This window comes from Nipponia nippon, unplaced genomic scaffold, assembly GCF_047370975.1.
Source record: "Nipponia nippon isolate SJK-2023a ecotype South Korea unplaced genomic scaffold, ASM4737097v1 scaffold_6, whole genome shotgun sequence".
Classification (NCBI taxonomy): Eukaryota; Metazoa; Chordata; class Aves; order Pelecaniformes; family Threskiornithidae; genus Nipponia; species Nipponia nippon.
The window spans coordinates 4619390-4646531 of NW_028262380.1; the positions used below are offsets into that span (position 1 = coordinate 4619390).

A 27142-nucleotide genomic window follows, 5' to 3' on the forward strand; every position below is an offset into this window, starting at 1 on the left:
AAAATAATGCATATGTATATGCATGAAAAATATATTCTATGTATGAGCATATAGTGTCTCAAAACTGTCTTGTGTATATGATAGCTTTGCCCTCAGGTCATTATTCAGCTTAACCTTGGCTATCTGTACAATCACCAAGACTCAATGTATAGACACTTTTGACTAATACAGGGTCTAGTGATAACAGCAAATGTCTCTGTCTATATCTGGAATATTATGTTATGGCTTCTGTAACTCTTTGAAGAGGTAAGGTGAAAGATGTGGAAAATCTGAAAAACAATGGGCCACAAATGATAGAGGGACATAAATAATTAAATGCATTACAAGTTTAGAAAAAAAAAAAAAAATCCGGTACAGCAATTCTTAATGATATCTTCCATGGACCACATAAGTCGATGAATTTCAAGTTCAACCATTTGTGCTAAACAAGGTTAAAATGGCTAAAAGACTGACTATATTTTAATGTGCTATAAAGAAATTAAAAGCCTCCAGCAGTCCATGAAATATTATCCTTCAGTTCTGAATGCAATGCCCATTACCACGGAAAGATTTAGTCAATCATAGGGCAATAACTACATCTGTAGGGCTGCTGTAATTGCTAATGTAATTGTATAACTGAGGTCTACCCAGTTTTAATTCCACTGTCTCCTGTTCCTTTAGTAAGAAATAAAGTTTCTTCATTCTTTAAAGAGGTACTATATTTTATACTACTATATTTACTTCATTCGTTTAATATACAGCTAAATTGTCTAATTACTGGTGACATGTGGTATCCAGTATTTAGTTTATTGAAAGAAAAATGCCACATTCATTTACTTTGCGTATGTACACATTTGCAAATCATTGACAATAAAAAGTGATCATTTTTATATGCTTCATTCTAGTACTGCAGTTAACCCCTTGACTGTTGTGATTTTGCTGATACATGATGCATGGTATTTTTACCGTATTGCACTGTTTCAACATTCTCAGCTCACCGATGTATTTATCTGTCCTGATTAAATGTATTTATCTGTCTGATTAAATTAATAGTAATTTAATCAGGTAAAACCCATCAGCAGCAAGATAGCCCAAGTATTTGATTACCTGTATGCTAAAAGAGAATTTTTTTATTTTGTTGAAATAAATGTTTGTAGAATTGGATTTTAAGTCTTCGATTCAGATGAGTTACCATTTTCTGAGTGGGGCAGATTGTGTTATCAAAGAGAAATCTACCATTTGGTGTCCCAGCCATTACATCCTTCACCGGTACAAGAGATGACTGCAGTGCCGTATGTAGAGGTTGCAGAAAAGTGTTTGCATCCTTCAGGTCTGCTAACCGCCTGCAGCTGAAAGCTACGCGTGGGGCAATGGGCTCCTGGTGGTGAAAGTCCAGAAAGGATAAAAAGCATTGCAATAGCAGAGTGAACATAAAGGTGGACCTAGGCAATCCACTGTCCTGCCCCTTCCTCCCCTCTGATCCCATCTTTTTCTCTCTTTTCCTTTGTGCAGAGCACCATATTTTCCTTTAGAAAGAGGAACGCTTTTCAATTCTTGTTCTTTCTAATTGTCTTTTTATCATCAGAAACTGGCATACTAGACAAGCAGAAAAGAAAGGAGTTTGCTTGCAAGTTTGTTAGGAGCAACAGCAAGCGGGGAGGAGGCAGTCTGAAAAAGTGAGAAAAGTTGCTTTTGTAGGTTTTTTTGTTTTTTTTTTTTTTATTTCACCATGGCTGCTCGGCATCTCATTCTGAGCAGCAGCAGAAGCATTGCAGCTGTCAGGCATAGGAGGCAGCTATGGCATTGATATTCTTGCTTTCATGTTTCAGCAGTTGTCTTTGCAACTATAAATGACAGAACCTCTTTTTAATATAATTTAAAGTAAAAGCTAGAATTTTGTAGACATTGATGGGAATCATGTGGGAAGTATTGCTACTTACCATGAAAATATGGCTTTGTTAGTCTTAGGATACGAAATGGATGAGATATTTTGAACAGAAAAAATGGGGTTTCTTTCCTTTTTTGTTATTAATGAATATGATTTGATAGACATATGGTCAGTTTTGGAATGGCAGGTCCTTTGCTCCTGATATAGTAGGCTTTATACAGAAAGAAGCTTAATGTCAAGAGTAAAGGAGAAAATCAGGTATGCTAAAGAGGAAAATGTCATCGCTGGGTGTTAAAACCTGTGGATGGTGAGTAGGGTGCACAACATGTGCATTTCTTATGGTATGATGAGGACTGGAGCTGTGCCTTAAAACAGTTGAGAAAGGGTAAGTAGCAATGCTTGCTGTACCAAAAGCAGGAAGGCAGGAGTAAGAATTTTGCCAAGTGATAGTAAATTGAGAGTTAATGACCGTAATGACTTCCTAAAGGTGAGAAGGACAAAGAAGAACAAGACAAACTACACATTTTAGAATCATGGATAAACAGAAGGACTTTGTGAAAGTAGTTACTATTTATTAGTCAGGTACAAAAACAATGAATGAAATGAATGTTTTTTACATGCAGAATGTATGCTTGTGTCTATTGAGTAAGAAATGTGGAAGAATAAATTACAAATAAATGGAATCTAAACCAGATTTTTTCATAACGTGAAAATAAAGCTACAGTTGAGTGCATCCTCCTAAATCTAAGAGCAGAAGGAGAGTGGGAACAGAAGAACATGATTAATCTTTAACAGTAAACTTTTTTCTTGTCACTCTGAATGTCTTGAATCAAAGGCAACCATGCATCAGATGTTGAGTTTGAACAAAATAAATGATAAAAATGCATGATTTGATGAAGTCAGTGAAAATTACTGATTACTGATATCTGGTCACACAAGAAGTCTTCACTTGTCTTTAACATTGAATGGCTAACCCTTCCCCTGCTTCTCTTAGCTGACTTTTGAAAATTAGAATTTTTAAAAATTACTTGGTTTTAAAAGAGAAAGGGAGGGGATATTTTGAAATTACCTGGCTTTAAAAGTAGGGTAGATCCCATGGACTGGTATACTGTATTGCTATAAGTATATTGAGGATTTTGCCTTTGAGGAACAAACTTAGAGCAGCCATAAACTGTAATTTCAATTGACAGTCACCTATTAGCATAGGTTAAATTATTATTGCCATCAGAAAATGGAAGTACAGTAAAGAGTCACTGCAGAGATGGGGATTCATCCAGGCAGTGTCAAAGAAATGCTAGGGCTTCAATCCTATATTGCAGCTATTTAGGAATTGATCAGCTTTGCATATGAATGTCTTTGCATCTGCTTGACCTACTCCAGATGGGTAGATTTTACAGTGTGTTCCCTTCTTAAAAAAAAAAAAAAAAATCATGTGAGAGAGTCAGCAAGCAAGAGATGAAGCCATGATCGTATCTGTAACCCCTACCTGCAGTAAGATTTGTGTTTCTGGGGAGTCACACTGTCCTCAGTGCAACTGCACAAGGCAATGCTATCACGCCAAATGCCGTGAAACGATGACACCACCGAACAACCACACTAGGAAAATACAGAAATATGCTGGCCTTTCTGTTCTCATTTAATGACAGAATTGGGGTGTTATAAATCTCCCCCGGAGCCCTGCGTCCAGCTCTGGGGTCCTCAGTATAAGAAGGACATGGACCTGTTGGAGCGGGGCCAGAAGAGGCCACAGAAATGATCAGAGGGATGGAGCACCTCCCCTACGAGGACAGGCTGAGAGAGCTGGGATTGTTCAGCCTGGAGAAGAGAAGGCTGCGGGGAGACCTTATTGCAGCCTTCCAGTACTTAAAGGGGGCTTAGCAATAGGACAAGGGGTAATGGTTTTAAACTAAAAGAGGGTAGATTCAGACTGGATATAAGGAAGAAATTGTTTACAATGAGGGTGGTGAAACACTGGCACAGGTTTCCCAGAGAGGTGGTAGCTGCCCCATCCCTGGAAACATTCAAGGTCAGGTTGGACGGGGCTCTGAGCAACCTGATCGAGTTGAAGATGTCCCTGCTCATTGGAGGGGGTTGGACTAAGTGACCTTTAAAGGTCCCTTCCAACCCAGACCTTCCTATGATTCTAGGATTCTGTGGATGCCAACAGGAGGTAAAGCTCTCTGAGGCAGAAATGTGTGTTTCTAAAATACTATCTGAAGCCTGAATGTTTTAGCTTGGCTTCTTTATATCCTGCAAGACGTGTTGAATGTTTAGCTTGTAACGGTATCTCATGCCGCCACATGTTAAGGCTTATAAACAAAAGCTGCATGATATTTTTATGTGGTAAAGGTTTGTTTAGGAAAAAAAAATCCTTATTGCTGTCTCTCATAATGACCTCTGTCTTCCTGTGAGTCAAGAGAAATGTAAAGAAAAAAGGACAAAAGCGCCCACCAACAAAACCCTTCCTGCAGAGTCTGTCTAACAAAAATGAAACATAATTATGTGTGTGAATTGGATGAAACTGAACTCTGTACTTCATGTAAAGGGCTGAAGCCCATCTATGGTGCTACAGTAAATTAATTCTAGCTTTGTCTCTCTTCTTTCTGCATTACTAGGTACTCAGAGAGTCAGTGCTGAAAGCTATGTCGGCCCAATAAAATATTTTTGTGTATTTCAAAGCCAACACAAAATTATACTGCCCGTTTCTTGTCTCCAAATTCATGGAGATATACTTAGAAATACTGTTTTGCCCAAGAGGTTAACTGCATGCTGCTAGTATCTGTGTTCTTGCTGAAGTTGCCAGAAATTTGTTTTGCAAGAAGAAAATGTGCAGCAGCACATGCTCTTAGTTTTCTGTCTGTCTTAGTGTGGAGAGTGGAGTCAGGATAAATCCTCTGGCTTGCTTATAAAAGCGCAGTGTGGAAGAAAAACTTAAAATTGTGGGTGCCCCATGCAGTAGAGAACAAGTTTTGTGTACTACAGTAAAGGGCTTGACTATGGTGTGTTATCTCTTCCGTTTTCTTAAATTGCTTTTATAGGATATTCATTATTACCTTAATAGCTTATTGTGCATAAGAAAATTGGCTTAATGAATAACAGGTAGGGATCTGCCCTTTGGTTTTGGTGTAGCCTGAAGCACATGCCACAATACAAACAGCAGTTAAAAAATCTCTGCTACAATTTTCTGCATTCAGGATCATTTATTCACGTTTTTTCTCTTAGTAGTAGAGTTGTAACAGTCTCTTCTATTGCTGCTTTTGTGATAGATGCCATCATTTCACTAAACAACGGCACGAATGGGGTAAAAAAAAAAAGTAAGTGTCTGTACATATGTATCGGGTATCTTCTTAAAGTTTCATGCAAATTTCTTAACTAAAAACCACAAGGAATGTGAGAAAGAGCTGCAGCCATAGCGCTTATGCACTTTCTACTTGTGAGATAACAGACCATAGGTAAATAATATCTTTATTTTAATGGGTTTAAATGAATAAAAGAAGCCACCATGTCCCTTATGTAATAGGTAAATCTCTTCTTCCAAAGTTTGTAATTTGAAGGTCTTTCTGCTGAACTCTGTGACTGTGGTGCATGAGGAGGAAAGGGGGCATCACGGACTGAGTAGGAGGAGTAGGTGCCAAGGCAGGGTCCTCTCCTCTAATCAGTAATTATTATTATTATAATCCCCTAATTATTATGAGGGGATTCTGATTTCATGTTGGTATCAGCTTTTAATTTCCATTTGCCAGGCTTGTGCCTGCTGGCAGCGTAGATTGGCAAAGCCCACTGTGCCTGGGCCAGCAGCCGCGGCATCTCCTGCAGCCCTCGGGGTGCTGTCAGCCAACTGTAATGGCAGGAATGGGATGGATTACGACGTCCAGCACGCCATGGGTCATAACATCTTCTTATAGGTGGTTATTTCCAGGTCTCTGTAGAACAAGCAGCTGTTATGTCCCTGCAACACTGAGAGAAGACAGGCGGTGACTGTTGTGTAGGACTTGAAGCAGCGATGATTGAACTTACCGCTTGCGTTGCTTTTTGATCTCTCTCATGACTTTGCTGAAGTCACGTCTGATCCTCAGTTTCCTCCCTGTGAAAATAAGTAACAGCGTTTTGCTTATTAGTTGGAGGTTTCTTTTCCTTGCATACAACAAGCTGTTGCTTTCTCCACACTATGGACATTTTTCCAATTCCCTTCAAAATTGTAAGAATGGTGTCATATGTGGTGGCGTCATCATGGCTGACTAAAGAAACTTAAAATCCTTTTGAGAGAAGGGGAGAAATTGGGCATTTTCTCCATCATAGGTTAAAGAAAACCCATTAATGTCAAAATCTGAAGCTGCGGTATTAGTGTGGTATCTGCAATGCGATTGCTCTGGCTTCAGCACCATACTGTGATCTTTTTTTTTTAGACAGACTTCTTTCCTAGGTCACGATTTTTGTTGTTGTCTTAAATGGCATGGTGCTTGCTGAATCAGCTTGTGGAGTGAAAGATTTGAGTGTAACATTTCTGCTCTTTAGCACAGAGCTGTACATGGAAACAAACGTGTTTGTTAGGATGGGAGTTAGAATTCAGAAGTATAACCCCCCTCCAAAAAAAGTATGTATGTATATAGGATGTGTGAAGGGGAAAGTAAAAGCAGGATGAAAAATGTCTCTATTTTATGCTTTAGCATTTAATTTAGTATCAATACTTAGCACACTTATTCTGGTAACTATTAAAGTTTCCATGTATTTGTTGGTGAATGAGGTTTTTTTAGTCTGTCTTTTAATTAGAGATTGGGCGGAGGGGAAATCACACCCAAATGTCCCCCAAGTGTTAAATTATTTGTAAATATAAGAAGGGAAAATCAGCCACTGTTAACTCCATATTTCACATGTATATTTCCTTTTTTTTCATATAAAAGATTTAGTATTCTCTTTATTGTCTTCACTTCCCCTCCCCTCCAAGACAGTTTTTCTTTTTCCATCTGCTTTTCAGTATCTCTCAGCCAGCTTTTTTACACCTCCAGGTATGTTTATTTCATGTACCTTCACCACCCTTGATCTTTTATAAAGCAAGGTGGTCATTAGCGGTAACTGGAGGATGAACGCAGCCGTGCAGTGGAAATGAGCTGTTTGTTGCTGCAGTTGAATATCCTAGGGAAACCAAGGCAAAGGCTTCATGTGAATTTATTTAAGTAACGCATAATACAGGAATTGGGATACATGTCCACAAAGTTATTTAAAAACTCAAGCAGGTAGAAGTAGATAAGTAAATAAGAATTGAATATACTGAAATTACTTGGTGGATCTGGTCTCTTGTTCAGGATGCCAGGTTTTTGATAGAAGACATGAAGATTAACCGGCATGAATATAATTTCATTTTCCATTTGTATTTGCAATTGTAATTTGATCACACGTTGATGGTGTCATCATTCTCCATCACACTGTGCGTGTTCATGTCTCTTGTCTTTCAGGCTTTAAGCACTGTAGGATAAAGCTATGTTACTATCCTCGTCAACATGGGCATTTAATGTACAAGAAATATGGATCCACTGGGAGACAATTCTGTATTTTAGGAGATACGAATTGTCCATCCCAGATTTGATGCAGAGTTGCTTATTCCTAAGATTTTTATTGCTGGATAGGTACTGCTGCCACCAAGGCATAAGTGTAACCATGCGTTGTGATACTATAATAAATGTGTTTATCTGAGAGATCCCTATGCCCCGTTTGCAATCAGTAGGAGCAAGAGCTGGAATATGGTTAATGCACAGCGGGAGGAATGTCAAATTGTTAGCAGCATCTTGTACCCAGGAGCAGCAGAACAGGTGCTTCACAGCTAAACTAAACCAGGAGAGAAAGAGGAAAATGCCAATATAAGTTGAATTTTCAGACAGGGAGCGTCAAAGCTGTAGATCATGAAATGAAAGGTTGCTTTGAAAACCTTACAGAATTTACATCCTCCCTCCACATTGTATTTTCCTACACTATTTCAGTCCACAATCAAAAATTCATCTTGTGGGGTCTTTTGTTTGTTTATTTGTTTTGGAAATTCAAAGTTTTCATTTCTAACATTAATTCTTCCAAAGGAGGTTCTTCAGTTCTGTGACTCATAGTGCATTTGTTCTTGGTGTAAGCATCATTATTCAGCTCAAAACCCACTGTATTTCTCTTTCTTATCTAAAGTGTAGTTATGTTCTTTCTCTTACCTTTCTTTTTCCTCATTCTCTCCATCTTTTCGATAAACAGACCAAGAGGTTTGGCCCCTCCATCTGCACAGAACAAGCACCTGCCTGCTGGGTGAAAAGGGATTGCTAGAGAAAGTGAGACAAGGCAGGGAGAAGGAAAGGAGCATGGACAGATTAAAGAAATGTAGATGGTGCAGTTAAATAAAGTAAGTTAGAAAAAGGGAAGCGAGGAAGGAGAATAAAAGGAGGGGGAATAGGTGCGAAGAATGTCATGCACATTTTAAATCTTAAGCTGTGACAGCTTTTTGTTTCAAGTATGGCGGGAAAAATCAATGTCAAGTATATTGCTCAGAACTAAGCTTATTAGCAAGCAGAGAAGAAAGATAATGTTGGGTCCTGCTTTTCCAGAATAAGAGTGCATAAAGCTATGAAAATATTTTTGAGGGCTAAGTCCAATATAATCTCCATATGTAAGAGAAACCAGCACTGAGAACTGCACAAATGAAAACAACCCTGAAAACAGTAGTACCCCCCAGGTACCATAGGTGGGAAAAAAGCTTCAAGACAGTACCAGCAACATATTACTATGAAGAAATACTTCCATTTAACTTCCAAAAGAAATGCATTTTTGTGTATTTTGGGAGTGTGCACGCAGCAGAGTTAGGAGTCTGTATTATCCTGTGCGCAAGTTCAGTGGACATCATTAAGATATTGTACATCTTATAATTATCAGATAGATTACCATATATTAAGTCTATAATTTGGTTACCCTAATTTTGTATTTTTCTTTATGTCTCATAACTGTGTTATTTAGTATGCAGCTACATATCACATTAAGTTAAAGATCACTTTATGTTTCGCTATTTCAACAGTTAAGGATTTATGAATAGTTTGAAATGATTTTTCCAAATTTAGGCTACTTTTACTTTAATTGGCACTGAATAATAGTGAAAGCATCGTAGTCTTTGCACAATATGTTTCCTTAACAAAAAAATGTCACTTTGCTGTCATTGGTATAGACTGCAGTGCAGCACAAGTAAAATTTCCCAAGATTTTAATTCATTCTGCCTTACTGAAGTATCTTTCATTCTCATCCCCTTTCAAAAGCACATAAATACAATTTCTAGTGAAAGACAGACATAGATTTACAGATGGTGAATCCAGGAAGGATCATTTTGATCATCTGTTTTGACCTCTGCATAACACAGAGCAAAGAATTTCCCTTATTAAATTCCCATTCAAAGTAGAGCATATCTTCCAGAAATAAATCCTTTCTTCATTTTAAAGTGGCCCATCATGAAGAATCTAGCATAACCATTAGCAGACTTCTCTAATGATTACTTATTCTCATTGTTTAAAAAGTATACTTATTTCTTGTCTCAATTGGATAGTTTCAACATTCAGTAATTTTTTATTCTCATATTTTCGTCTGCCATCTAGCCCACTTCCCTCTTCTGGGGCCAGACACAGAGCAGAAGTCTAGGAGAAGGTAGCTGAAGTGCTTGATAGCTCTCCATGTCTGCAGATGATTTTGGAGCCTTTCCGAGGGGCTCTATAGATCAGGAGAGAAACCAGAGGACTTCCAGGCATTCCTTTTCAACTCACAGAGAGAGCTGAGTAAACAAAGGCCGTCTTTCTTGATATTTTCTTTGTATCTGTCATTTTTAGGAGTGGGATAAGGTGTTTTCTGTCAAAAGGTTCCTATGTGACTGACAGATTTTGAACACTTTGTAATAACTAACCAGTGTTTGGCCAGCTTTCATCTTTTTTGGTTCAAGTAGCTTGGAGGCTGATTCCAAGCTCATTGTCTGTTGTGTTTGACAAGGTGATGCTGTACTTGCACTTTGTCAAAATTATTCTGTTTCCCGGCACTGCTGGTGGAGGTCGTTCTTGAGTTTCTCTGTGTTTGCATCTCCAGCCAAGCTGTTTTCAGAGTACTTGCAGCAGAGCAGTAAGTCACAACGGAAGATATATTGGCAAGAAGAGAGCAATGGAGTGGTTATGGAGTACCTGCTGCTTTGGCAGCAGGAAAAAACAAGGCTAGTTATACCAAATGGGGGAAAAAAAAAAAAGTTTTACTGATATAGCTGCTTAGTGTACAAATTCAGGTTTCTCTTTCTGGAATGATTGATACAGGCGTTGGTTGTACGGTTTATCATATTTGGTCTCTGTGCAAGAAATACTGATATTGGGCAAAGAGTCACTGAGACATCACCTCTCTGGCAGAAGGCAGGGGAAGCTAAAGAAGCAACATGAAGTGCCAGGGCAAGTTTGTGCACTGGGAAGATTGTAGAGGCGGGGGAGAGAAAAAACAGAACTCAGTCAAATTGCAGCTTTAAGATAACACAAGAGATTCCTACGAAGCAGAGGATATTTCTATACCCTTTGAAGAGTCTGTGTGGGGCCCAGGACTGGCCAAGAGCTGAGACAAATACATCGGTGTTGTGGGTCTGTTGAGGAATCACTTACTTTGGCTTTTCTAAAGTGGAAGTTGGCAGTGTCGACCTTTTCCAAGAGCATCAGCAGAACCTAATTGCCCACTGAGGCTTGTCTGACTTTGTTTTGTGTTTTGTCGTTTCTTTAAAAAGTCGCACTTTAACACAATCTAGTTACGTTTTATATGGAAGAAAGAAACCATGAAATGTGTTAATGTTCTGTGGATCAGTAATGAGGGATTTCAAGCCTAAAAAGACAACTGTCTGGTTTTCTTTCAAGTTCTTGAATGGTATGCAAAGGTAAGTTGACATGTTCCGTGACATGTTTGAAGTTTGATAAGGAGCTAGATGCAGATGATCTGAAATCGCAGTTGTTCAGTGATCTTGCAATTAAACAGAGAGTAAGAAAATGTGATTTGAGGTCAGTAGGTCATTACTTTTACTATTGGATTTGACTGTAGGATGTTATATGGCTTCTTTTCATCAGGAATATAGGAACTGCCACACTGGATTAGGCTAATGGTCTTTCAGTTCCTCTGTACTCTTGCAACTTGCATTGCCTATAAAAAAATATATGTTTTTATCCATATTTTAATCTGCAGTTGTTAGAAGTGGCCTATGAAAATGATGGTCACCTCAAGGTCGTGTTTCAGTGCTTTAATTAGTGTTTATTTGTTATCTAAAAGAAGAAACATTCCCTAGAATCTCACTGCTTTTTACCAAGTCCTGTATAGCTGAAGGTTAAAAAATAACCAGATGATGCCTCAATATCTGTATGTGCTCCTGTCTAAATTGATCAGACAGCTAGATGGAAGAAACTGTAATTTATCTAATGTCTTTGTCAATCTGCAAAAACATTTCAATTAATTAGAGCAGTGGCTTAGTAAAGGCGCTGTTCCTGCCTCTCACAGAGATGAATGTAAATGGACAATGTGTTGCTGGAAGTCATCTGAAAGCAAACACACAAGATTAAGAGCATGAGAGGAAGTTCAGAAAAGTGTTGAATTGATTTAATTTTTTAAGGAAAGATTCGCAGCTATTACCTTTAATATCTGCCCTGCTTTCAGGGGATAGAGTTAATTTTCTTCTTAGTAGCTGGTACAGCACTGTGTTTTGGATTTAGTATGAGAATAATGTTGATAACACACTGATGTTTTGGTTGTTGCTAAGTAGTGCTTACACTGGTCAAGGACTTTTCAGCTTCCCGTGTTCTGCTGGGAGGGGGCACAGCCAGGACAGCTGACCGAGACTGGCCCAAGGGCTATTCCATACCATACGACGTCATGCTCAGTATATAAAGTGAGGGAAGAAGAAGGAAGGGGGGGACATTTGGCGTGATGGCGTTCGTCTTCCCAAGTAACTGTTAGGCGTGATGGAGCCCTGCTTTCCTGGGGATGGCTGAACACCTGCCTGCCCATGGGAAGCAGGGAATGGATTCCTTCGTTTGCTTTGCTTGCATGCGTGGCTTTTGCTTTACCCATTAAACTGTCTTTGTCTCAACCCAGGAGTTTTCTCAGTTTTACTCTTCCGATTCTCCCCCCATCCCACTGTGAGGGGAGTGAGTGAGCGGCTGGGTGGGGCTTAGTTGCCAGCTGGGGTTAAACCACGACCATATCCAATTATAGAAGTCATATTTCAGCTGGAAAAGGACACATTCAAAACTAAATGGAGAGAAATTTGTTTTATGCCCATGCACAGAGCCTTCAAAGTTTAAATAGTCATTTGGTTGGGAATCTGGGCCCTTGGATTGTGTTCCCACCATAATTTAGAGATTCATTTACTTAAATAAGGCACTTAATCTCACTGGGTCTGTTTCCCAATAGCAAAACAGAAATCATAAACCTTAGCAGTCTAATTATGGGTGTCTTGTTAGGCTTAATTAATGTGTAAGGAATGTTGATATCCCCATATGAAAACTGGTGTGTGCTGTGAAGTGCGTGTATGATTACATTTAATACACCCCCTCCATGTTAAAAGAGCACTGTTAGGGTTGCAAGGCCAAGCAGTCAGAAGGAAATACAGGTTTTGCATATGGACGCTCCCTTGTGACTACTCAGTATGGTAAATATTTAATTATGCTATCATATGCTGCCATCCCAGCAGAAAGCCTGTCTCATTCACTTCACATCAACTGCAAACTTCCACCTCTTTTAGCCAACCCTTTCTGGTACCACTCAGTTTCACCATCCAATTGTCCTTCTTTCTCCTTTCTGATCTATTTCCAGGTCCCTTCCCCTTCCCCATCTCCCTAACATCTTTGGGAAGTTCCTGAAGAAATAGTTATGCCAAGGTGGTTTTTCTTGACGTCTCAAGAACAATTCCTTGGTGTTCAACAGACCGATGCTTGTGTGAAAACAGTGGCACTGTCTTCCTGATTACAGATATATTTCATGAACCAATTTCCAACCTGACTTGCAGAAATCCAGGACTGAAGTTGAGAGAAAGTTTTGCTCAGTTGGGATGTGAGTGGTGCAGTACAGCTTCAGGTACCTTAACCTGAATGTTCTAATACGAGTATCGAAGAGATGCACATTGACTTTGGAAAGATCGTAAAATGACCCATTTTGTGTAGGTCAAAGAATTACAAGACTCCAATTTGTTACAACAATTGCTATTAAATTTCAGATCTATGAACCAGGAATTTTGTGCCAATGCTCATTGGTTTCTTATGGTTACTTCTAAGAGAGAATAACTCTGTCTAGTACATGGCAGGTTTTGACATCCATATTTCATGTTCCTAGGAAAGGCTCTTTCATATTCAAGGAACTGATGAGCGAGACAATTGTTTTCTAAAATTAGGGATGAGGAAATCTATGGAAAAATCACTGAAGGTAATAAAATGGAATTACAGGATATATTATTGCAGACTTTGCATTGCATTTCCCCAAGCTATATGGGTTCACTGACTCCTTTGAAATATTCTTTCTAAAGGCTAATTTTGTTTTAAAGAGCATTTTCTATTGAGGAGTGCAAATATAGCTAATCTACTATCTACTGCAGCTAACTAAAATATATGTATTTGCACTGCTTAGTTATGCTGTATGATGCTGTTGCAGTGGCACTGCCGTATGGTGTTCAAATGTTTGAATACATTGAGGTTCATTGAATAAAGCTTGTTTCACTCAGCTGGGAGAAAGGGTTATGAAATTAGCAGAAGTACCATCATTAATACCTATTATTCTTGTACTTCAACAGAAGATAACTGTGCTCATTGCTTTTCAGAAAATAGAGGTGTTTTTCCAGGACCGAAATTACAACTTTCTTTTGTCTCCTCTTTAAAACTATTCATTATTTTGAAAGTAACAAGGAAAATACAGTAGGACAAAATTGTTATTTCCCATAGATTCAAACTTCTCTGAGAGCCAGAATTTTTAGAAAGGCAGAGAGCTGTTACATTAAATGGAAAAAATTGCCAGTTTTGCATCGTGGTGGAGACCAATTCCTGTAGGCTTTTTTTATCATTATTTTATTTCTTATTTAAATAGCAGCTTGTTCTTAAGATAAAGCCTGTGTTTTAACTCCCCATTCAAGGTGCACCTAGGACTCTAGTGAAGTGGTAGTAAATGACAGAAAAGACCCAGAAGACTTAAAGATATATCTAAACAGAAGGATGGAGCAGTGTTTTCTGCCCTCAGATCCACATGCACTTATAGCTGTGCAGTAACTGTGTATCAGGACTAGGTCCAAGCACTTTCTGCCCTGGCTTCGTGTGACCACTTGAATGAGTTTGGTCCTGTGTGCAGACCAGCATGTAAAACCATTCTCCCAGCCCAAAGCATCTGGGATGTGCAGCATCCCATGAAATGCAGGGGATCTACTGATGCTGTAGAGTTAAAAGGATGCTGTCATGTTCAGTTCCAGTGGCTCTGTGCTGGTAATCTAAATTTATGTCGCTCCTTTGGTTTGGAGCAGCATCACCATTACTTCCTGGACTCTTCAGTTGAATTATACATGTTCAATAAGCAAAACAAACACACTGATTTGGTAACTCCAGGTGTCTGTTTCTTAAATTGCTACATACAAAAATAGCTACATAATTGGACTGTCACGTAGATCACATGGGCAATAATCATAGAATCATAGAATCGTTCAGGTTGGAAAAGACCCTTAAGATCATCGAGTCCAACAGTTAACCCAACACTGCCAAGTCCACCACGAAACCATGTCCTCAAGCACCACGTCTACCTGCCTTTTAAATACCTCCAGGGATGGAGACTCAACCACTTCCCTGGGCAGCCTGGTCCAATGCCTGACAGCCCTTTCGGGGAAGAATTTTTTCCTAATATCCAACCTAAACTTCCCTGGCGCAGCTTGAGGCTGTTTCCTCTCATCCTATCACTTGTTACTGGGGAGAAGAGACCGACCCCTGCCTCCCTACAGCCTCCTTTCAGGCAGTTATAGAGAGCAATAAGGTCTCCCCTCAGCCTCCTCTGCTCCAGACTAAACAACCCCAGCTCCCTCAGCCGCTCCTCATAAGCCTTGTGCTCTAGATCCTTCACCAACTTTGCTGCCCTTCTTTGGACACGCTCCAGCACCTCGATGTCCTTGTGGTCAGGGACCCAACACTGAACACAGTACTCAAAGTACGGCCTCACTAGTGCCCAGTACAGGGGCACCATCACCTCCCTGGTCCTGCTGGCCACATTATTCTAATGCTGGACTGCATCCTTCAGGCTTTAATTCTCACATGAAAAAGGACTACAGAATCTGTTCCTTAGAAAAATAATTTAAAAATACCCACAAAACAACAACAAAGGAGACGGCATTTAATGAGCTGGCCGATATGTCAGCTTATTGTTTGATTTTGCAGCCAGAGATAATAACAGCTTCAAAGGCATTGTAGCCAAGAATATTGTTGCTAACTTTGCAATATTAATGAAAGCTGTAGAAGAATCTTTGAATGATGTGAAAGGTGAATTATACAGCGCCTACTGTCTTAAGTATTTAGAGTTGTCTAACTGCATTGCCTTTTTTTCTGTACAAATAGCTCTAAGACTAAGATTTCAAATAATTGCAAAAAATCTAAAATGCCCAAACCATAATGACCATTTTAGAACAGACCTTTAAAAGGTATTTCTATACACTTTGTACACGGATTGTTTTGAACAATCAAACTTCTATTTTAAATTCTAAATCTAGTATAATAAGAAGGCAGGCCATGTGTTAATATGGTGATAAACAGACGTTAAATTTAGTTACAAAATTTTAAAATGCCTGAAAACCTGTAACATCTATCTGCTAACAATTTCTGAGTAGGTTAAAAGTATAATTCTCCCAGGTACTGAATAATTGCAAAGTAATATTAATGTATTTCTCTGACTCAACTGAGTCTCTCTCTCTCTCTCTAATGCAATGAAGTAATTGTAGGTGCATGGGATGTGGTTTGACTGATGAAAGAAATTTGTCGGAACCACTGAGCTGGAGGCTCGTACGCTGCAAGGTCCACCAGGGATCATGTCTAATCTTGAATGTGCAGATGGTGAGGATTAGGTGTGAAAGAATGTAAAAACCAAGTGCAGCTGGGGACAATGAAGTTCATTATAAATCTATTGAATATTTTGAACTGCTAAGTGAGAGCTGCATAAAATATGCAGCAAGTGATGGCATTTTATTGATTCAGTATATGTATTATTTAAAAAAAAAAATCTTGCTTAAAAGCAAACAACTATTTGATGAGCATCTCTACCACCATAAAGCTTGAATGTTTTGTTAAAGTTAAACCAACTGGGTTTACCACGTAACTATTCCTTGAGTTTCCTGGATCCTGGAGCTTGAGTATACATCTTAAAGGTCCAGAGAGAAATACAATAACTCGACATACTACCAAACCTGTTTAACTCCCTTCCTGCTCCACCAACAAACTTTGATTGAAGAGTGGGACTAAAATAAATTAGAAAATCAGAGGGGTCAATGATGGGAAAAAAAAAAAAAAGTATCTTATCTCAGCTGTAGACTTCAAATTACTTTATAAAACGTTGAATATTAATAACTCCATTTGAGATGGAAAACTGGAGGACAGAAAGGTGGTACAACTGGTACAGTATCATTCAAAGGCAAATGGCAGAACTGGGAATAGGGTCCCTGTACCTTGAGTTGCACTCCCATGAACGCTGCATGGGTTAATCTGGTGTAACCCATCCACTGCAGCAGTGATTTACCAGTGGAGAATGTCCCTTTAATTGGTCAACGCAATGCTAACTGATTTGGTGAAGGGAAAAGGTGGAGCAGATGGATGGGAGAGAGAAGAAACTGAGGCTTATACACAGGGTAGTTACGTTGCAATTGGAGAGAAGAGACAATGCAGCACACAGTTCCTTTGCTAAACTGGCTTTTCTCCAGCAAAAAGAATTTGTATTGTTCTAAGACTTTGGGTTTATGGCGTCTGACATTTTCAGCATTTCATTGGCACTGCCTGACAAACAGTGAGGAGCTGTTATGAATGCAGGTACTAGTCACCAAGGGAAAGACCTTGGAAACAAAAAAAAAAAAAAAAAAAAAAGAGAGATGTCCAAGTATTAGGTCAAATCATGTACGTGGAACAAAACAGGGAAGAGTGATGTTACGTTAAAACATGTTTTGTGTAGCTCTTGTCTTCTTAAGGAGACAGAAGATTAGAATTTGGAGATTAAAAACCTTTTGGTACCTAAAAAACATTTCCATTAAAATTAGTTTTGTTTTTTTAAACTCATTTTATCATGATATTTTTTCCTTGTGGTATCTGGCAATTCTGTCATGGTGGTAAAAATCTGTTCATCTTCTCCCTAATGTCTGAAGCCCTTCACTAATACTGGTGAAGAATATGCTTCTCATGAGGCTGTCCTAGCACTGAAACCCAAGCACATCATGGAAGAGCAGTGGAGATGGTCACTGGCAATACCAATGTTCTCCCCTCCTGTCTTGGAGAAAGCACCTTGTTAGCAGACTACTGCTAGAGCCACATGAACAAACGCATCCAGGAATCACATACAGTCATACTTTGGCAGAGCAGTTTTCATCAGTGCTATGCCCTGTCTTTGGCAAGAAAAATGGAACAGAAAGGACACTCCCTGTATTTTCATGAAGGTGTGCCTCTACAAGCCATTCTGGCTGAGATCCATCTCCCCTGAAATGCTTCTCACCTTAGGCTCACTGTCTAGGCAAAGAAGAAACTAAGTTTTCTTAAGGAGATAAATAGTCTCGTTACTTCTCTTAGAGATACTTTAGAGAGCCAAGTATTGTAACCTGAAAGTTTTATTTTCCTCTTATTGACTATAAAGAGGTCTTAGACAGCTAACTTTAATATAGACATCTCGTGTCTCTGTTGGAGACATGTCTGTTTGGTTAGAGAAGTCCCACTCTCTGTCAAGATAAGGGTGTAAAATTAAGAAGATGCTGAGCTGTCGAGAGCTGTATGATAGCTACCTCTTGTTGGGTGGAAGCCTGTCGAGATGTACCAGGAGCTTTCTAATCTACCAAGCTTTGGGGTTTTTTTCTTTTTTTTTTTTTCTTTTTTTCTTAAGAACACAAAATAGTAGGCTAGAATATTATACTTCTTTAAACATACAAGTAGAGAAGACTCAAAAGTCGTAGTGCAGCATTTACTGAAGTCTGGAAATCAGTCTCCCTGTTTGCTCTGTCATTGTAGATCCCTTCCTCCAGCCCAGCTTTCCTGTCCAGGGCTTTACAGGGATTTTCTGTTGAATAAACTCCATGCAGCCTCTCGCGTATTCCTAGGAAAGTGGAAGGGTACGTCAAAATACATGTTTTAGAAATGTCACCGATGTCTTTTTTGTCAGTACACTTGCAGTTCAGATCAGCACTGTTATTGCTAATCCTGATTGTTTACAAGTTTATATTATTTCCATAAAACATCTCTTTAAAATAAAACTTGCTATGAAGTCCTAACAAAAGAAGACTTTATTTTTTTCCTCCATCTTACCAAATCAGCTGGTCCAGGGGTGAAAATTGGAGATGCTTGCAACTTTGTTAAACCATGAAAAAAATATCACTTTTTAAAGCTTTTGAAAATAATGCAAATACTTTGCCTTTGGCTAATAAGACCTATTTTTTTTAAGCAATGTATTTGTCACTGAAGATGCCAAATTGACAGTCCTGCTAAATAACAGCTTCCATTCACAAGTGAAAGCAGTAGATGGAATGGATTGCGATGCTGATTTCCATACTTTGAGCTTTAAAATTGTTCAGGACATACTATTTAAGCACAAAAGATTTCTTCAGACAATGCCAATGCTATGAAATTTTCATTTTTTCCCTCTTTAGCTTGAAATGGCAAGTTAAAAATTGGATCTCCTGCCTATCTTCTCTTTGTAGGTGTACTTCTGCTGAGGGTTCATACTGTGATTCTCATACATTATCTAAAGACATTTGTTATTCTTCTTTCCCAGGTTTTATGTATTTTTATGTATAACTATTGACTTTAATGGAGCTGCTCCCAGTCTTCCCTGCATGTCTAGCATTTATTTTATTTTTGCTTTTGCTTAGGCAGTATTGTGAATTGAGAATAAAGCCACCAGTTTGTCCTTTGGAAATATCTACCATTATCGCTGTTTATTAGAGGCATTATGAAAACTATGAGCTAAATGGAGACTATGTGAGGAGGATTATAATTTTACTGCTACATAGAATATAGGCATTTGGAAAATGGTGCCTCTTACCCTGGGGATCAGTTTGATTGTTCTTATAGATTATATATGGAAGATGATTCAATTATATTCCTTTTAGTATGTTGATAAATATATATTGTTGTGGTTAAAACAGATTTTTTTTGTTCTTTTGAGAACTCCAGGCTAAATTACGAACTTCATATTTCTTCTTCTCTAATGTGTGAAAGAAAACCAACAGAGAAAAAATAGAAGAATGTGAAGTAAGACCTATTCTAGATCTTTCATTTTCAAAGCAAAGTGTTTTTTTCTATATAAATCCTATACTAAAAGAAGAGGTGTATCAGACTGTATGTTGAAAATAACAGGAAAATGTCTGAATCATTTCTTACATATAGGCACTGCATATCCTTTGTGCCAAGGATATAGGTAAGCAGTTTATATTTTGATAGTTGATCTCTGTTACAAACCCTGTGGATACCCTGAAAAACTTTGAAGTCCCAGAGGCCAGCAGAGAAACACCAGAAATGAACTTGTTGGCAGCAGGACAGTGTGGCATCACTCAGACGTAACCCAGCTGCTATTTTAATTGAATAAGAACTTTGATAAGCAAAGTGAGGTTAATGTACAGTCCCAGCTTTCCAGCCGATTAGATTGACAGTGTTTCATTTTGCTGTCAGAGTTATCAAAATGTGTTTTTTTTCTTCCCCGTGATATTCCCTTATTATAAGTTTTGCAGTAGTAAAGGAATGCAATTGATATGCAGTCAAATTGTTCCTGACAGAGAGATTTTAAAAGCTTTTAGAGTGGATGTAAAGGAGGAAATTTTGTCTTCGCAGAGTCTGCTTAGCCCATCTATCTGCATTAAGCGTCTAACAGTTACACTGAACAGAAATGACATCTTAAAGAAGACTAAGTGCTGCTTAACTTTTTAATGTCATTCTTGGCAGATCTGAAGTTGAATATTTTTTTTTCCTAGTTGCTGTATCACTCCATCATAGCATTTTATGAAAAATAAAACAGTACCTGTGTTCTTAGCAGCGGACTTTCTATTCTTCCTTTTGCACCACAGAGACAGGAGTTTGTGTCTCAGCATATAGAGTGAAAGCACCACACTGATAAACAATTGATGCATACCTATATATGGATTTGTGAGAGAAGAAATACAAGCCAAAAAGAAGCCTCTTACATTTCTTCTGACCAGACCCCCACTATTGCAGATATGTCTTTCAATACTGCTTTTGAATCCATGAAGATTCTCACAGAAATTAAAGGTTATTTTTGCCCCAGCACTTCCCGAAGGGCTGTTTCAGAACCCCAGTCTTGTTATTTTCAGAAACTTTGTAGGGTTTGGATTGTATTTATTCCTAGCCAATTCATACCTGATTAATTTTCTGCCAACAGTGTCCTTCATCTTAAATAAATCTTACTCCATACAGTTTCATTTCATGATATCTTTCAGCAGAGCAGTCCTACAGTGTCCCTTTGCAGCCTTCCTTTTGCTAAAACTACACAATCCCAACTTTTTCAGCTTTTTCCAGCAACAGGATCTTAGCACATCCTCCTAACTCCTTTTTTCTGCTTTGCTCATTTAAATTCCTCTTTCTTGAACGTAAATGACTGCAGGTGCACAGTGTTCCAGGTGAAAACTCACCACTGCCTTACACGGTACCATTAATATTTCCCATCTCTGCTTGCCCAACACTCCTAGTATTGCATTTGCCTTGTTCACAGGCACATTATACTGCTAGATTATACTTATTTAGAGTAACAGCTCTTCCCTCCATTACCATTTGCACCTGCTGATTATCTGACTTACAACAAATTCTTATCAATAGTCCCTAGTGTAAGAATTTGAGCTTCAAACTCTTCATTTCTAACCTATGTCTTATATTTCAACCTCATGGTTATCCAGTTCTTCACAGTGATAGTCAGTCATTCAAATCAATATAGAAGATTCCTTCCATTTTTTCTGCATAATCAAATTTAATGACTGCCAGCATGTATATCTGAGGGTTCTATATGCTCTATATCATCTGCATTAAACTGATGTATATTATGCTAAAAAAAAAAAAAAAAAGGGTTTTGTCCATAGTTCTTTAGGTAAATGGAAATTTGAAATACTACGTCAACCATCTTTTTATAAAAACAGTCATGCCAACAGTCTGGATCAGATGATGGCAGATACTCTGTATGCCCATCTACTGCTCATAGCATTGGGCAATGAGTTCATTGCTCTCCTGTGCTGATTTTTCTATTTCTCCCTTACCCAAGCTCGGCCCTGCCATTTCTTGCTTGGTCACATTGCAGCATAGGATCCAATGAGCACCTTCTTCCTAACCCTGCCGCTAGTGTTTTGTGCTCAGACTTCCATTTTTGCCTTGTTCCTTACCCTGTCACCTTGGGATGAGCAAAGCGAAGATGTGCTTCCTCACAGGCTCCTTTGCACAAAACTACACTCCAAGTGCAATATGCATTTCCACTTCTCTAGTTCCTGTCCTCGGTGTTTATCCCAACAGCGTACAAATACATGGGATGAACTGGAGGAAGCCCTGAGAACACGGATCTGATCTCTGGGTCTGATAGCTGACCCTTATTTGAGCAGGAGGTTGGACTAGCGACCTCCTGGGGGCTCCAGCCTGAATGTTTCTATGATCCAGGTGCTGCTTGTTTTGAAGAATCCAAACTCTCTCTTTTTGTCTTCCCCCCTCCCTTTTTTTTTTTTTCTTTTTTTGGTAAAGTGTTCGGATTCAAACCCCATTTTAAATCACATTTCTACTTGGACTTAGGATATTTGAACATGTGGATAACCTTCCTGAACACTTTCCTTTAATGAAATAACCTTAAAATGGAACATTTCTTAAAGTGTTTCTTTGTATTTAATATTACCTACAAAGGCTTCATCTAAATTGACATTTCTGCCTCTGAGTTACACTTACAAGAAGTACAGAAAAGGTCTATGATCACTTAATGTGTAATAGTTATGACAGCTAAGAATAGTCCAAGGAAGTTTTACTTTGGAGAAAGATTTATTTGAGGGAAAAAGTACTTAGCTATTCACATGAGCTAGGTCATATAAGTATAAAAGTTATTTTCAACATTGTATCAAATTCAAGGTTAAAAGCTCATTCAACTCTTTTGTATTAAAGGTAATATTTATAGTATTGGTTACATTGGGTTGTGCTGCTTGAGACATTTTAATATTAACAATGTAAATGGTACAACAATGGTACCTCTGAGAAATATGTAATATATGTATGTGCTGCTAATACTATTCTTATTACCATTGTCTACTTTATCTCATTTCCATTAAAGTGATGGATATTAAGCAATATGAAATAGAAAAGGCCATTTTCTCTATTTTCTGCTTTGCTAGCTGGCAGCACGTAACTGATGAAAACTCTTATTTTATCAAGCACATTTTATATTCCGAAACGGGACTGTAATGAGTGAATAGCAGAAATAATGCCAACAATGAGTTTGGTCATTAGTGTATAGAGACATTTATGAGGTGTGCTAAGGGTATTCAGTAACTTGCTTGAGAAACATGGCAATTCTTGTAGCCATGCATAATTTAAATACTTTTTTGCTATTTGTAGTCCTGTAACAAATATATAGGGAATTATGGTTTATGTATCCTAGAAATGAAAATTGATTAGCTTTTGTAGCCCTTAAAAAAACAGATGCAACAGTCTAAGGCTTCTTTCGTTTTCAGATTTGCCTTTTCATCTTCTTTTTAAGGAGTCATAGAATTGCCTACAAGACACTTAAAGAAATCACCCTGTCCCTTCTTCTCATTTAATGGCAGGATAAAGTAGAGTTCCTCTCCAAAAGATGGTCTTTTAGCCTGCTAAGGTCCTCTTGAGATTGACATTACTCACACTGTACTTGACTAATGTGTAACTATCCATCCTTTTTTTTCTTCTTCTGAGTAAACAAAGATTCTTCTCTCATAGGATGTTTCCTGTATCTCTTCAAGGTGCTTGCAGTTTCCCTTTGTATGTTCTCCAAGAAATTTGCAGTTATCTTAAAATATGATGCCCTAAATGGACTCAGTGCTTTATCTGAGGATCTCTTCCTCAGCCACTGTCACCTTCCCTTTGTCATTGTCTGTCTTTATTGTTGTTCTCTAATTCCAGAAAATATTTGAATTAAATTCTCCAGTCATGAAAATGGCTGATATTTCCCTACAGTGCTCCCTTCACTTGCATGGGTGTACAGATGTGGGACGCTCTTAAAAGCAAGGAAACAATGATTCTTTTAAAGTTCATAACTACTTTTTTCCAATAGCCACTAAAAAAGAATACTGCAATTTATGTAATTACCATATTGCACAGAAAACTTCTAGGGAAAAAAAAAATGAAATGAATATGAGCCATTAGTATGCAAAGCCGTAACTCAATACAGTAAAAAGAATGTATGGGCTTCTGATACAGTTAATTGACTCCCACTTCTTTATTACTTATAAACTGTGAATAAAATTTGAAAGGGCACACACACACACTTATTAATTAGTAACTTTATTTTGTATAGCAGTTAAACCCTAAAATAAACAGATCCAGGAACGAAAAAATACATCTGCGTCCTCAGCTTCCTATTGCTATCACCAGCATAGCAAAAACTTTTAGTGGCCCAGAGCCCCAAGACTACCCCACCTACTTTTTGAAGCCGAGACACACATCTCTCTTTTCACTTTCGCTTACCTGCAAAATTCTTAACACCTTTTTTTTGAGTCACTAGGTTATGGTGTTTCTTTGTTGACAAATGATGCAAAGGACTGAGAGGAGTTAGAAGCCCAGGATGCCTGACATTGCTTAATGTAAAGCCTTAGGAAATATGTAATTGAAAATTGTAATTGACTTCACGTAATTATATCCCTAATTTTCAGAACATTTGTATGTTAATCCCCAGCCAAAATTTGAAATCCACTCTTCCAGGTTGTTTGCTTGTTGTAAAGACAGAATATTAAAAAACTTCGTGTTATTCCCTTGCCTGCTTGTGTACTACAGAGATGAAATTGTACAAATATAATGTGCTGGGACAATTCAACCCTGAGCACAGCAGCCAGCTGCTATTTAAATGCTGGATAGCTGCAAAACAAACAAAAATAATTCATTTCATATCACGTTATTTTGAATACTTTGATTAAATAGGGAAAAGCAGCAAGACGTTAATTATATAGCTCTGCCAAACTCTGCAACTTCTAGCAAGTGTTTTAACTCTCCTTTGCAAGACTTTGCTTGGTATTGAAATGGTGCCAAAATCTATATGTACCTTGTAGGTGCAGGTCGGTGCCATCAATCTGGAAATTGCTTCAGGATCAGCAGTGACATAAAAAAAAATCAAAACATTTTACTTATTTATTAGTCCCACTGTGTTACAGTCCCATCACGTTCCAAGCTTTAGTAAAGACTTACATGGACAAATGCACCGAAGGCTAAACTGAGGGATATGGACAGAAAATAATTTGCCTAGATGAATTCTTCCTCGGCTTCTCCCTCTCCGCTGTTCTAATTCAAATCTTCTTCTGGAAACTGGTTTGAAACAAGATCCTTTACAGTATTTGCTTTATGTCTCCTTTGTTATCTGTCTTGAATGCTTAGAATTAAAAGCTGCTTTTTTTTTTTTTTCCTTTTTATTTTCTCTTCTTTTTTTTAACTTAACCTCTTCTGAAGTTCAAGATTTAGTTGTAGGTCAGATGCGAATGAAGAATTTCCTTACACTGTGTTTTAGCAAAGTCTGGGCTAAAACTGGGAGAGTCTAGGTCTTAGAAAAAATAATTCTCTGTCTCCCCAATTAGTGAAGAGGTTATTCTGGGAAATCTCTCAAATTGTATGAAGGGCTTTAAATACTACTTCACTAAGTCGCTGTGCAGGCTTATGGCCAAGGTTCCTGCAGTGAGATAGGCGGTACAGGTGTGTTTCTAAATCCAGAGTCTAACTTAGTGAGAGGAGAGTCCTTCACCTATTAAATACTCCCCCACAAGGCTCTGAAAGGGATGTTAGGAATTCTGAAATGATGTTTATACAACACAGTTCCCGGGAGGACAGATCGCAGAGCACGTCCCGCTGTCCAAATTTATCTGCTTCCCTTTCCTCTTGCTCCACTGCCCTCCTCTGCCAGACTGTCTGCCAGGTAGACAAACGCGAGGCAGCCTTGCCTTTGAATTTCAGACAATAAAACTATTTTGTCTGGTTTTATGGTTGTTGTCATTTCTGCTTGGCTACTTCAGTCCAATGGGACTTCAGGCAAACAAGGATGGCAAAGAAGTGCGTCTCAGCTGGCCTGAAATCTTGTGCTTGAGGCATCGTTTCAAGTGCCCTCTGAAATCTTGCCAACATCAGCTGGCTTCAGGATGGCTGAGACTTTGGGTCATGGTCTCCTTAGGGCTATAGCAGAGTCGGAGAGCAGGGTGAAGTCCTTACTGCACCCCAGTGTGGTGTCAGTTCTGCTCTTTAACACAGGAGGGTTAGAACAGGCTGTACTCTTCCAACGCATTCATAGGAAACCGCAGCAGCTCAGCTGAGGGATGGGAAATATTTGTGCCCAGCAATTACTCTCACTCTTTATACACGCTGAGCCAGAAAGGACTGCAATTGCTAAAAAGACTGGTGTTGATCTACACTATGTGTAACCACATAGGAACCTCTTTTTTCCTTTTTTTCACGTTGGTCTCGGGGGGGTTTAAGCAGAGAAGGTGAAACACAGCCTTGCACTTGGGAAGCAACCTCCGTCCTTCCCAGTTTGAGTAGTGCTTGAAAATATCTTGCTCAGGGACTGAAGTGGTGGGTGAAAAAATGTAAATGTTACTGCGGCACCTGTTAAGAACTGCTAGAAAGGCTGATGGATTTGAGCTGATTTTTTTGTGTGTCTACTTGTAAGTTTTTAGACTAAAAGAGCTCTTGCATCTCCTTGTTCCTAGGTGTGCTGTATTTTCAAAATGTGCTTTCTGAAGATGTGCTGAGGGACTCTCAGATCCAAACCACATTTTTTCACCAGAAGAGGGAAAGTGAGAAAACCACATTCAAATGTCAAGAAAAACAAAAAACAGTTTAGAGAAAATGAGTGGGAAAAATCCATGGGTATGTTCTAAAGTGCAAAATAACGTGATACCCTGCTCAGGTGAAACTCAGAGAGTGTTATGCTGCTGATTTCAGCAGGTTATACCTGCTATGATATAGAAAGCTATGCAAAGAGTTACAGCACTGCAAATAATTGTGAAAGCCTGTCTAGAATCCTGCTAAAAATGGTAGAGCTCTGGTTATTTGGATCAACATATTTCAGCAAATTGAGAGAACAATAGAAAAAAAATGGAAAGTATACCACGCTTTTAAGTAAAAATGAAAAGATGAGATGGGTAGAACTAAAGGAGTTTGTTTGGTTTTAAAAATATCTGAAGGATACAGCTACAGGCACGATAATGGGCTTTTTCTTGTAGTCTCTCTTGTATTACACAACAAAACGGGAGGCAAAGCACTCTAGCTTTCTGTAAAGGCTTCAGGAAATTTTTTTCATAGGTAACGCTTCAATCTCTTCCATTCAAAGATACTGACCTCTACTTGTAAACAAGACCCTAACAAAAATTTACAGAGAAAAGTCTACTCTTGCATATTTGCACATTAGTTAAACAATATATCTTGATTGACTTTAGTACCAAATCTCTATCTACTTTTTTTTTTTTCTTGGAAACCAAGGAAAACATCAATCTAGAGTCAATTAATTTTGCTTGGATTTCCAAAGGAACAGGTAGACAGCAGTGTTGAATTTAATTAGCAGTAGTGAGGTTGCACGTGTCGGTACATCCCACTGTCTCAAAACCTAAGAGCTTAAAGACTCTCGTAGTCTTTCAGACTGTGAAACAATCTTGATGGCAGTAAATAGACCACTCATCCTTTAATTAAAAAAAAAGGGACATTAAAAAATGTTATTCATGTAGTGTCTTCGTGTGGTGTGTGGGAGGCTTTGCGAGTGACGTGCCTTTGTCTGCATTCTCTGCTAGTGATTTGCAAAACCTTCTCCAGATTGAGCTCCCTGCAGGGAAGCCTGACAGCTGTGATGAGCACCGAGCCCTCC

The 27142-nt window shown here is 38.5% G+C and overlaps 1 protein-coding gene across 3 annotated transcripts in view; it reads left to right on the top strand.

Moving 5' to 3' along the window:
- CTNNA2 (catenin alpha 2) overlaps positions 1-27142 on the top strand; it is a 510643-nt gene that overhangs the window by 226161 nt on the left and 257340 nt on the right. The window lies entirely within an intron of this gene.